Source organism: Cupressus sempervirens, chromosome 5 (genome assembly GCF_028749045.1).
Source record: "Cupressus sempervirens isolate cs-2001-9-10 chromosome 5, ASM2874904v1, whole genome shotgun sequence".
Lineage (NCBI taxonomy): Eukaryota > Viridiplantae > Streptophyta > Pinopsida > Cupressales > Cupressaceae > Cupressus > Cupressus sempervirens.
This window is the reverse complement of record NC_143122.1, coordinates 260,142,353-260,154,797: the sequence shown is the minus strand read 5'-3', so window position 1 is coordinate 260,154,797 and position 12,445 is coordinate 260,142,353.

Genomic DNA, 12,445 nt, shown 5'->3' with positions numbered 1-12,445 from the left:
TCAATTTTTCATGGAAGAATTGGGACACTCATAGAGGGATAATTACTTATTTACAAATAGCTACAATTCCATTCATAGCACCAAGAATTATGCTCTACATTGAAAGATAAAACACATAAAGTTGCGATAACATTTCATTTGGTCAATTTTGGATGATGGACAGTTAAAGTTGGAGAAGATACATACAAATGATAATCTAACAGATAGGTTTACCAAGGCAATAACTATACACCTAAATCTAATTACATCACTACATAATCTTATTTAGTCATCTTCTAGGACATTATTGATTGAATATTTTATAATTAATTAATTAATTGTCATCCCCTAGTTAATTAAGTTATTTAATTAACTATAGTCCAATTGGTAAAATCAAAACTCAAAATCAATTTATCAATTAAATCTCCATTCCTCTATTAAATTAAATAAATGCAAAATTCTATTTAATTTAATCCCGCATCCCCTATTTATTAAACAATTCATTTAATAAATCATCCTAAACCCCTAAACCTTATCACTACCCCCACACTAACCTCACTTAGCCAACTAACTAACCCATCCCATCAAAGATAAACCACTTATCTCCTAACCCCTTTCTAAGCTAAGCCTAATCCCCCTCCTAAACATGTGCACAACTTTAAGAAAGGGTTAAGACTTTCTAACTCAAGCCAAAGTCAACAGTCTCCCTTATCCTTTTCCATTCTTATCCAAGAGCAAAATGAATCTTACATGCCATAAATACCCTTAAATGACTCTTACATCCCTCTTACACACTCGTCCTTCCTCACAACTCCATTTGACCATCCATTTTCCCCATCCCCTCACACCCATCCTCCTTGTGACAAGTGTCACTCCTTGATTGGCTCCAAACAAGCACAATCCATGTGCTTCCCTTTTAGAGCATCCTAGCCCTCCCTCGCCATTCTTCCATCCTTGCATCCTAACCCTCCATCTCACTACCCCTTGACCTATAAATCAAACCCTTCCCTCTCACAATCCATATCATCTCCTAATGCAAACTTATAATGCCATATTGATCACTACAACACAACCATTTCACACCCTTATCATGTTGAAATCCATCTTCACCTCCATTGTTGAATCTTTTACCCATCCCCATGCATGACCACTTACCACTTGAAGCTTGAGCATATTGAAACACACATCCATCCATATCAAGATACATCAATGTCATCATAGGCTACACATTTGAGGAGGTTACCATTCTTGGTCTACTTTCCTCCATGATGCTTGCCTTCGTCTTATCGTAAGTGTTTAGTTTATTTTGTATTGTGAGTGATTTTTTAATCTAGGTATTCCATTTGCAATTAATGAAATAGGTGATACATTTTGGGACACCTGATAGGACCCACATTCAGGTCATTTTAATCAATTTGGCACTTACACTATCAACTAACCCAAAATAACATATTATGCTTATTTTGCATGTGTTAGGTTTTCTAACATTTTTGTAGGTGCTAAAATCTCAAACCAGGAAGCATGCTTCCAGCCACCTAATAAATTTTCTAGTAAACAACCTTCAAAAAATAGGATATTCACAAAATCGTGATTGTGAATTTGTGAGGACAAACCAGTGGGATTACGAACCTGCACAAGCATGAACGTGTTCGTCGTGAACCCTCACTACCATGTGGCATCAAAAACTCTTCCCAACATTTGCACAGACCAATCCTCCCACGAGAACGTGAGTTTTTACTAGTGAGATCACTTTAAAAACCTACAAGAACACTTAACCAAAACAAATGAGCCTAGAAATCTAGTTTTATCTTTCATCCTCAAACCCATAGATACACCTATTAGTGGGAACACCTTCCTAAAAATTGCAAGATCACACTATCATGAGATCATTCTGCAATTATTTTTTTGCAACCCACTTTGCCTTCTTTTTCACCAGTCTGTGCATCACAATCCCTCATTTTTTACTGCTTTCCCATGGTACAGGATCGCAGGTCGATACCGATGGGTTCATTGGTTTAACTAACTAGCATTGTTTTCAAATTCTTCTTTTTACAGGAGTAGCTTGCAGGAACCTTGTTGGAATCCTAACAGGTCATTTTTCAAGGTTAATTAATACAATTGTTAAAACTCAATCTCAAATTCTTAAGGGTAAAAATTTCAATATTTCAGTGGAATGAATGTTTGTATCTTTAAAAACATTTTTCATTGGGATGATTGCTTAAATAATTAGAAAACAAAATCTCAAATGCTGAATACTAAAAATGAACCAATGTGATAAACATTTAGTTTCTAGTGCAAATAAACATTATGTTGTAAACACTTCAACTTTGGGCTTAAAATGAGTAAAACTCAATCATGAATGCACTAAGGCTAACATGTTCTTATTCCCATTCTTTTCAATACTTTCACTCACTCGATTTCCTTTTGTTGATGCATTTTCTTATGTTGACCATTGCCATGAGTTGGAAATGAACAATGTATGTTAATCACATGTGTTATCAAAGTAGTTATTAGAATAAACTAAGTGTCCAAATTAGAATGAATCAAGTGTCTTTTGTGTCTTGAGATTGTTCCTTTTAGTGCATCTCTGTCTTCTCTTCTTTTTGAAAATTAGGACCACTAAATAAGTGATGCATGTACCAAAGTTATTAGCAAGATCATTCACAACAACCTAGGAGTGCTTCTAGCGAGTTCATCCACATTTGACAAGTGTGTCCCCTTTGGTGAGAAGCTCAAACCAGCAAATAATCTGGCCGATATATAAATGAGGGGAAGGGTAATCTTTCTCGCTCCATCAGGAAATTTTGGGCAGTGTGTTTCTCAGGGTATCTTGAGGTGGGAAAAATTTCTCATGATTTCAACATATTTGGAATAGATCCTTAAGTGGATCACATATGTAACAACTAATTCTTTGGCTTGATAGACCTAATTATGAGCTAATTTAGTAGCTACCCTTTTATCCTTAGTGTAATACTTATGGTGCAAGAGAATACAAGGCTTCTCTGAAGTTACTTGACATATGTGTTTTCCCTGGTAGAGGCATAAGGCTACTTGGGTTTCATTTCCAAGAGTCATTGTCCCCATAGAAGGGGGTTTCTATTTGTCATACCTTGAAGGATATCTAATGTGTGATTTTTTTGATTAACTCTTGTATTGACTCACCTCTTTGATTAGAGGGAAATATCACACTAGATCTAGAAAACATCAAGATGGACACCTCCTGACATGCCTAATGAGTAATACATTAAAACCAAAGTGACCTTAGGGATAAAATGTGTGTTTGAATTGTCTTATTTGTGTAAAAGACCTATGAAAAATATTTGTTGAACATACACATTCTTATGGTTACAATCAAATCTTTTTGCTAAAGAGATCATTTGTTTATCTCTCTCAAAGTTGCCTTGTCCTTTGAGAGATTGTTTTCTCATAGTACAACATATTTGAAAGAGTCTTATCCTTGCTATCTCAAAAATAGCTTTTAGCAAGTCCATTCACAAAAACTTTAAGCTAGCCAATTTTTAACTTAACCTAGCTCAAAACAAACATCATTATGCCGTCAAACCCTTTGAAATACACTCGAAAAACATCCATCTTCAAACTAAATTAAAGGATTGTTAGTAGGTATATTCACAAAAATCTTAGGTCTAGTCTATCCCACTTTATTCCTTATAGTTGAACTCAAGTTACTTTGTCCTTTTGATAAAAACACTATATCAAAGACCTATTTTCCCAAGTAAATCTATATCGCCCAACCTAAAGTAAAAGGTATATTTAGTGTAGTCACTACCTTAGCCCATAGTTGCAATAAACCTAGTGGAGATATCTCATGTCAAATCCCCTGAAACCTAATTTCAAGAAGGTTAAGCTTCTACAAACATTAGTTTAAAGGGAGATAGAATCAAAATGCAAAAAGTATAGACGTAATCTGAGGCTCACCAAACTAGATCAAATTGAGAAGGAATGTGTGGAAATTGATTTGCAAACTGAGTGGGATCCAAAAATTTAGAACTTAACCTTAAGATGTGGAGTTAACACAAGCCTTATTGAGTACACTAGCTATATCCACTTTGATTAGGTTCTTCTTCTTCTACGCACACCTTGCACTTACCATCTCATAGAGTTAGATCTTCATATCGATTATCATCCCATCTTAATCATTTTATAGGTCGATCATCTTTTAGGTCATATACTTTAGGGGTCCAAATTTACCCAAACCAATTATAGAGAAAAACATCCTCCATCACCCCCATTCTACTTATGCATTTGGTGTCACCTTGTTGTGATTTTTTTACCCTACATCCTACATCCATCACACTATCTCGGTTATCCCTCAAACTAAGCATTGTTTAGGGTAATAATTGTTTGTCATTTGTGTTCCTCATCAGCTTGAGCAAAAGGTTGGGCTCCACACTTGATCATCTTTGTCTTCCAAAAGGTCACAAGTTTACCTTAGGGTTGATATCACCACCATATCTCAAGCTTACACACAAGGAAAACATCCTCTCTTCTACTTTAACACCAAATCACTAAGCTTTAGGCTTCCTAGAGTTCATACCACTCAATCACTTCCACTCTCCCTATCACACATCTTTTTTTTCATCTTAGAACACCCTTCCATCATAGTCATCGTCCTTAAAAGAATTTTAGCAACACCATCCATAAACATATACTTGCACTCATTATCCCAAGCATCCTGCATTTCATCCCTAGGAACATCATTCTTTCATTCCACCTACCACATGTCTCGCTAAGCACCAAAGGAAGAAGAAAGACATGGATCCTAATCTTAGCAATAGTTTAACTAGGGCACAACTTTACCCTTCAGTGTCTTTAGTCAAACATAATCCACCACCACAAAATCTGGAAGAATCAAGCCCCTCATTAGATATCAAGGCATTTATGAACCAACTAGGGCATGCAACTATCATTGACACCATCATAGATTGAGATAGAGAAACCATTATGGAAAACTTCCTAAGGGATAATGTCAATGTTTTTGGTTTTGGGAGACCACCACCTCTAGATATATATGATCCCACTCACCCCTTATTTGGTAAATTTCCACCACCCCTTGGTCTAGCTGGTCTAAATGATCCTTTTTAATCCTATAAGGGGGGTATCAAACAACACAACCAGAACCCATGGACCCTAATATCTCATCAAACCAAATCAGTGCCCCTATCCCATCCAACAATCAACCCACCATTGCTCAAAAATTGGTCCACACAACACCTCAACCACCTCTGATCTCCAGCACTATTTATGCCACTGCTTCATCAATTAGGCCTACCATTCCACTTTTCATTTCTTCCAATCCATTTGCATCTATTCCAAACACCACTGCTCCATTTCCACTTAGCCCTTAAGGTTTTGGACAAACACAAGGAGTTACCACAAGCTTTCCATTTAGTACTCTTGTCTTGCCAACTTTCAAGCATATCAACCCATACCACCACCAATAAATCCATTACCACTCATCACTAACTACTTTACTATGCCACCCTTAGTAACTATCCAAACAAACCCACAACAACAACTGCCAACAACAGGGATGATTTCCTCCACCAACTATTTGGCCTTCTCAAATCAGAGTGCAACTACCATATGTTAGGCCAAATATACCATCTCAAACTATAGCCTCAATATTTCCACCACCACTTCTCCAACAATAACTAGCTCAACAACCGTATTTCCAAGCACCAATATAGGATTACCTTTCTGGACAACAATCCTATATCTACCCACCTCAGTAACAATCCTCTCAATAGATGCAACAATACATCCAACCACTACCCTAGCGGACTATAAATCCTAATCAAAAAACCATTTTATCTACACTTAATCCACCACAATACCTCCAACAAAACCATCCACTTTCACCTGCACAATCTAAGACATACCCTACACCAGGGAAACTGGGGCTAGGGGCACCAATACCAACACCTATCAACTCTAAATGGGTAGAGATGTAGAATTCTCTCAAGGTGCTAAAAAATGGGATGGATTTCAAAACTTTCAAATTTAAAACAATTTGCCCATACCCATTGGACAAAGCAATAATGATGACACCATTTCCCAAACATTTTGAGGTTCCTAAGTTTGATAAATTTAGGGGGAAAGGAGATCTAGTTACACATGTCAAGGAATTTTATATGCATTGCCTAGAAGTATTTTGCAATGATGTGTTTCTCATGCATCTATTTCCTAAAAGCTTAGGAGGACCTACTCTTGGGTGGTTCTATCAAATCCCTCATGGCACCATCAAAACTTTCACCGAACTATCAGAAGCCTTTGTAGCCTAGTACACTCACCTAGCTAAAATTGAATTATCCATAGTTGACTTAGTTCATGCCAAACAAAAGGGAGGAGAAAGCCTTGCAGAATACTTTAAAATATGGAAAAATCTCACAACACAGATTTCTTGCACTATCCCAAAGTGTCACCTCATTAAAATGTTCATCAACAATGCCCATCCTAGTCTTGCACATCACATGGTCATGAATTGTCTTCAAAAATACATGGACATCAAGGAAAAGGGAATGGGCCTTGAACAAAGACTAATTAAAGATGGTGTCACTAAGATCTACAAGGAAAACACCCAAGATCAAGGTCAATACAATGACAAACCATGGTACTGGAACAAAAATAAAAACATAGTTGTCGATGGAGCCATGTATACTCGACATATTCATATAGTTGGGACAACATATAACATAACCAATATATTTTATCAACAACAATAACTAATTTATTAGCAGGTACCTATACAAAACAATCAACATCCTCAAGATCAAACCAATGCTTTCACACTCTCAGCTAGACCAAAACCATGTGTTCAAAGGCAACCTCAAGTATACACCCCATTGGGTGAACCTCCTGATGTTAATTTCAAGAAGTTGGCCAAGGATAACCTTATTTGGCATGCCCAGACACAACCATTAGAACACAATTAGTCTAGAGCATCTTGGTATAAGGAAAATGAGTTCTAAAATTTTTATCATGCTAAGGGGCATACCACCCTTAAATGCATGCAACTCAAGGACTATGTGCAAGATCTTATTGACCAAAAAGAGATCATAGTGGGGGCTCAAACCTCACCAAATGAAGGATCATTGATATATCAAAATGCTTTTCCTCCACAATAAAAATACATGCAAAGGCCCTACAAACAATCTTGTCACCAACAAGCCAAACAATGCTCAAAACAAACAAGGTGATAACCAAGACAAGTCCCAAAACTATATATCAGCCTTCTTGGACTATGAAACCTAATCAAATACATATCACAAGTCAAGACTTCTATCAATGTTATAAACATCAAAGGCCTAGATGCCCAATGCACATTCACCACTAGAAGAGCTCAACTCAACATAGCTTGACCATCTGTATCCACCCCATCAAGACCCCTCCATTAGGAACACCCCCATTATGACCATAGTATAAAATCTTGGAACACCTTGGAAATATGCCAGCTCAAATCTCAATTTTAGATCTCTTACACACAAGCCCACTTTATCAAGAGATCCTCGATAGTGCTCTTCATGAGTCACACATTCCTACTAACATCAACACCACCAAATTTTGCAACCTTGTAAGCCATATATCTGCCTCCTATGCATTATCTTTCAAAGCTTTAGACATCCCAATTGTTGAGTTTGATCATATACTTTGACTTCACATAGTTGTCATGGTCACATAGGTCATGATAGATAATGGATCGACCTTAAATCTATGTACTTTCAAATTCATCAAATAAGTAGGATACATTGAGGTAGCTATCCTAAATGAGGTCATCACTATCAAAGCATATGACAATTTTGAATAGACCATTGAAGGAACTATCTTGTTACCTATCAAGGTTGGCTCAACCACTCAAGAAATAATTTGTCACACAGTTGATCTTAACCTTCCATACAATATCCTCCTCATTTGACCATGGATTCACACCATGAAGGTCATTCCATCCATATATCATTAGTGAATCAAACTTCTACATAATAGCATTGAGATAACCATTTGTGCTGATCCTGAACCCTTTTCTTCTTGCAATATGGTGGAAGCTTCATATACCAACCATTTTCCTAGAATCAAGATCGACAACACCATAGCTAGCTCCTCTGGCACTTACCATGATCCAAACATTATTTTAGCCTCCGCTCTTTTTATGGTTAAGATCAACTACCAAGGTTGTGGAGAATACAATCTTTATGATGCTTTTGTTGTTGGTGCTTTACTGCTTGAACCACATACTAGAGGGCACCCAATTTACCAGGGGCCAAAGATAGACACTGCCCCCTAGCTCACAAAACTTGGGAATACCACATTTGTTGCTAAAAGGATCCTTGATAGAGAGGAAATAACTCTTGATATTAGCATATGGTTATATAAAGATCCACCTCCCAAAAGTGAAGAGCTCCTTGACTATCTCAAAAATAAATATCCACGGTCACATCACCTTGCTACCGAGAAATGGGATTATCAAGGAGGTGGTCTAGGCCATGAAAAGTCAGGCATTAGACAACTTGTAGAAGAATACAAAGAAGAAAAAAAGAAAGGCATAGGTTACAGACTCCCCTCAATTGGGGGCACCACAAAGGAAAATCATGCCTTCATACACATCCAAAACAATCTCGTTGAGGTTGAAGATATTCCTAAGGAAGTCGAAAAGAAAGACTATGATGATATTTTCCTTGACAAACTTATCTTAGGAGTATCTATGCTCTGTGAAATTTCCATTAACCTCATAGAATTACCACTTGCACATCCCAAACTCATTGATTGGGACTAACCAAGTGTTATCTATGTCGAAAAATTCTCCACAGAGCATGCACAACACCACACAAGAAACAACCTCCACAACCAACTTATCTATACAAGTTGGATCCAAAGGGTTACTTTGGGGAGGAGGAAATCTCTAGTCACAAAAATGAACAAAGAAAAGAAAAGAAAAAGAAAAAAAGAAAAAAAAAAGTATTCCCTCATGACAACTCTTCTAGAGCACCATCGAATCACTCAAAAAATGAAAAGAAAATAAAGGATGCATCCGATGGTGAAAACCTTTCTAAGGCACTTGAGGATGGAGATTTCATCCATCCTCTACAAGATCATAGACCTACAATATCATTAGTTTTGATAGAGAAAATTAGGCTGATCAATATAAGTTTAATAGAGATACCAAAAATCACATACATTACTACATCTTTGCTACTTGAACAAGCATAACTCCTCATTGAGGTCGTTCATGAAAATATTGGTCGCTTTGCATGGTCCTACCAAGACATGTCAAGGTTGGACCCCAAGTTAGTGGTAAACCACTTGGCCGTAAATCCAAAGGCTAAACTAGTCAAGCAAAATCTCCATAAGATGCATCCCAAAGTGGCTTTATTGGTTAAAGCAAAATTAGAAAAATTGCTCAATGCAAAGATCATTTGCTCAATTGAATACTTAGATTAGATCTCCAACATGGTACCTATCACAAAACCTTCTGGTGATATAAGGATTTGCATAGATTTCAAGGATCTTAACAAGGCTTGTCCAAAGGATGATTTCCCATTACCAAATATAGACATGATCTAACTTTAGGCCATGAGCTCTTGTCTCTCATGGATGGTTTCTTAGGGTACAATCAGATTCAAATAATAGAAATAGATCAACATAAAACAATATTTTCCATCCCTTGGGGGACCTTTTGTTACAATATGATGCCATTTGGGTTGAAAAATGCTAGGGCAACCTATTAGAGAGCAATGATGGTCATCTTCCATGATCTTATCCCCAAAGCTCTTATAGATTATGTGGATGATATTCTAGTCAACTCTCTTAATGCCCTTGATCACTTATCTCACCTCAAAGAAGTGTTTGATTGGCTAACTAAGTACCATCTCATGCTCAACCCCAAGAAATGTGTCTTTGGTGTCACATCTAGAAAACTCCTAAGATTCATTGTATCATGATGTGGTATTGAGATTGACCCTGAAAAGGTCAAGGCCATCGTGGATATGGCTCCTCCTAAGATACTTAGACAACTTCTCTCTCTTCAAGGGAAGCTAAAATTAGTTAGAAGATTCATCTCATAGCTAGCTTATAAGTGTCAACCATTTACACACTCAAAAAGGATCAAAATTTCAAGTGGGATTCTATTTTCCAACATAACTTTGAAATGATCAAGCAATACTTGGCTAATCCACCTATCTTGGTTCTGCCTATTGCAATAAGATCACTCATATTATACATCATAGCTACCCCAACAAAACCAGGTGCTCTTCTAGCACAACTTGATGATGAAGGAGAAGAGAGGGTTATTTACTACATCAACCACACTCTAGTCGAGTATGAGCTCAATTATACACCCATGGAAAAGGCTTGCTTGGCTATGATCTTTGTCACTCATAACTTTTTCATTACATGTTGAGTCACATTGTGTAACTAATATCAAAGATTGATTCATTGAAATATATGTTATCACACACAATACTCATAGGGCACTTTGCCAAATGGGTCATGCTTCTTAGAATTCAATATCCAATATATGAACAAAAAATCCATTAAAGGTCAAGTTATAGTAGATCACTTGGTTGATGCACCTTTAGTTGCCAACCACCCTCTCATTATGGAGTTCCTAAATGAACATCTCTTCCTGATAGAAGAATAACCATCTTCGAAATTATACTTTGATGGATCTTATACATCCCATGGTTCTGGTGCTGGTATACTATTGGTCACTCTACAAGGTGACTACATTCCTAAGTCTTTTAAGCTTTGATTCTAGTGCACAACAACATCTTAGAGTATGAAGCTCTTATTGCATGGATTAGAATTATAGAGCTATAGGTCTTTGGGATTCACAAATTATTATCAAGAAAGTCTTTAATCATTATCAAACTAAGGGTGATAAGCTTCAACCTTACAAAGAATTGGTAGACCAATTTAAGAAACACTTTACTAAAATCCAATTCACACAAGTGCCTAGATTGCAAAATAAGGTTGTATATGTAATGGCTACTATTTGTTCACTTTTAGAGATCCCTCAAGAGGCTACACAAAATGAAATCTTAGTCGAGCCCGTATAGGAGAGTGATGAATGGACACAAGTATGCATCTTGGTTGGTCCCCAATCCCCATGGTACCACAAAATTCATTCTTACCTACTAAATGGTATCATATCTCCCCATCTCACATGAAACCAATGCCAAAACCTTATTTACAAAGCATCCAACTATACTATCAAAGCTAGCACCCTATATCATAATGGTTATCATGAAACTCTCTCTTAGTGTTTAGACCAAAATGAGGCTGCACTAGCTCTCAAAGAGGTACATGCCAAAATTTGTGGTGCTCACATGAGTACTATAGTCCTAGCTAAGAAGATACTTAGGGCTGGATATTATTGGCCTACTCTAGAGCATGATGCTTGTGACTTTTCCAAAAGATGTCTACCCTGTTAGAAACATGCAAATCTAATCTAAGCTCCAACTTAGAATCTACAACGTATTGCACCATCATGACCATTTGCATGATGGGGGTTTGACCTTGTTAGTGTTATAACACTCTCTCTTCAGAAGGGCACAAGTGGATAATCACTGCGACTGATTATTTCACTAAATGGGTAGAAGTAACCCCCCTTATCATTGCTACAAGAGTTCAAGTTTCCAAGTTTATCCTCTATCATATCATATGTTTCTTCAGCATCCTAGCTACCATTTTTACCAACCATGGAGGCAACTTTGAAAACCTCAATATGAAAGAGTTGTGCACCTCCCTTCATATCCATCACCATTTTTCTATCTCCTACTTCCCACATGGTAATGGTCAGGTTGAGGCAACTAAAAAAACCTTACTGAAAATCCTAAAGAAAGTTGTCAATGGTTTTGGCTGTGATTGGCATTTTCAAATCAACCTCACCCTATGGGTCTGTCGCACTTCGTTCTATACATCCATAGGAACAACTCCATACTCTTGGTATATGGTGCCAAAATAGTACTACCTATTGAGGTTGAAATCTCATCCTTACACATTCCTTTGCAAGGGCAGATATCAGATGAGGATTACAGAGTAGCTAGACTCACCCAATTATGTTTTCTTGATGAGAAAAGGCAATAGGCCTATGACCATCTCATGGTTTATCAAAATTGTCTAAAGTGAAACTTCAATAGGAAGGTTCATCCATGCCAATTTCAAGTAGGCAACATGGTCCTCAAGGAAAACATGAAGGTCCAAGTAGACTGAGATAAGAATTGTCACAACATCTTTTGACTCAGGGGCATATCAAATATCAACACTGGAGGGAGAAACACTGAATAATCCCACTAACATCATTGACCTCAAGAAATTCTATGCTTAAAGAGCTCCTCAGTGTATCTCACTAATCCTATGGAAATAACCAAAAAATAAATCAAAAAAGGGTCCAAAAAGGAGAAAAAAGAGTAAGTAATAAAGGAAAGTAATCACCCAATGGCAAAAACTTGGA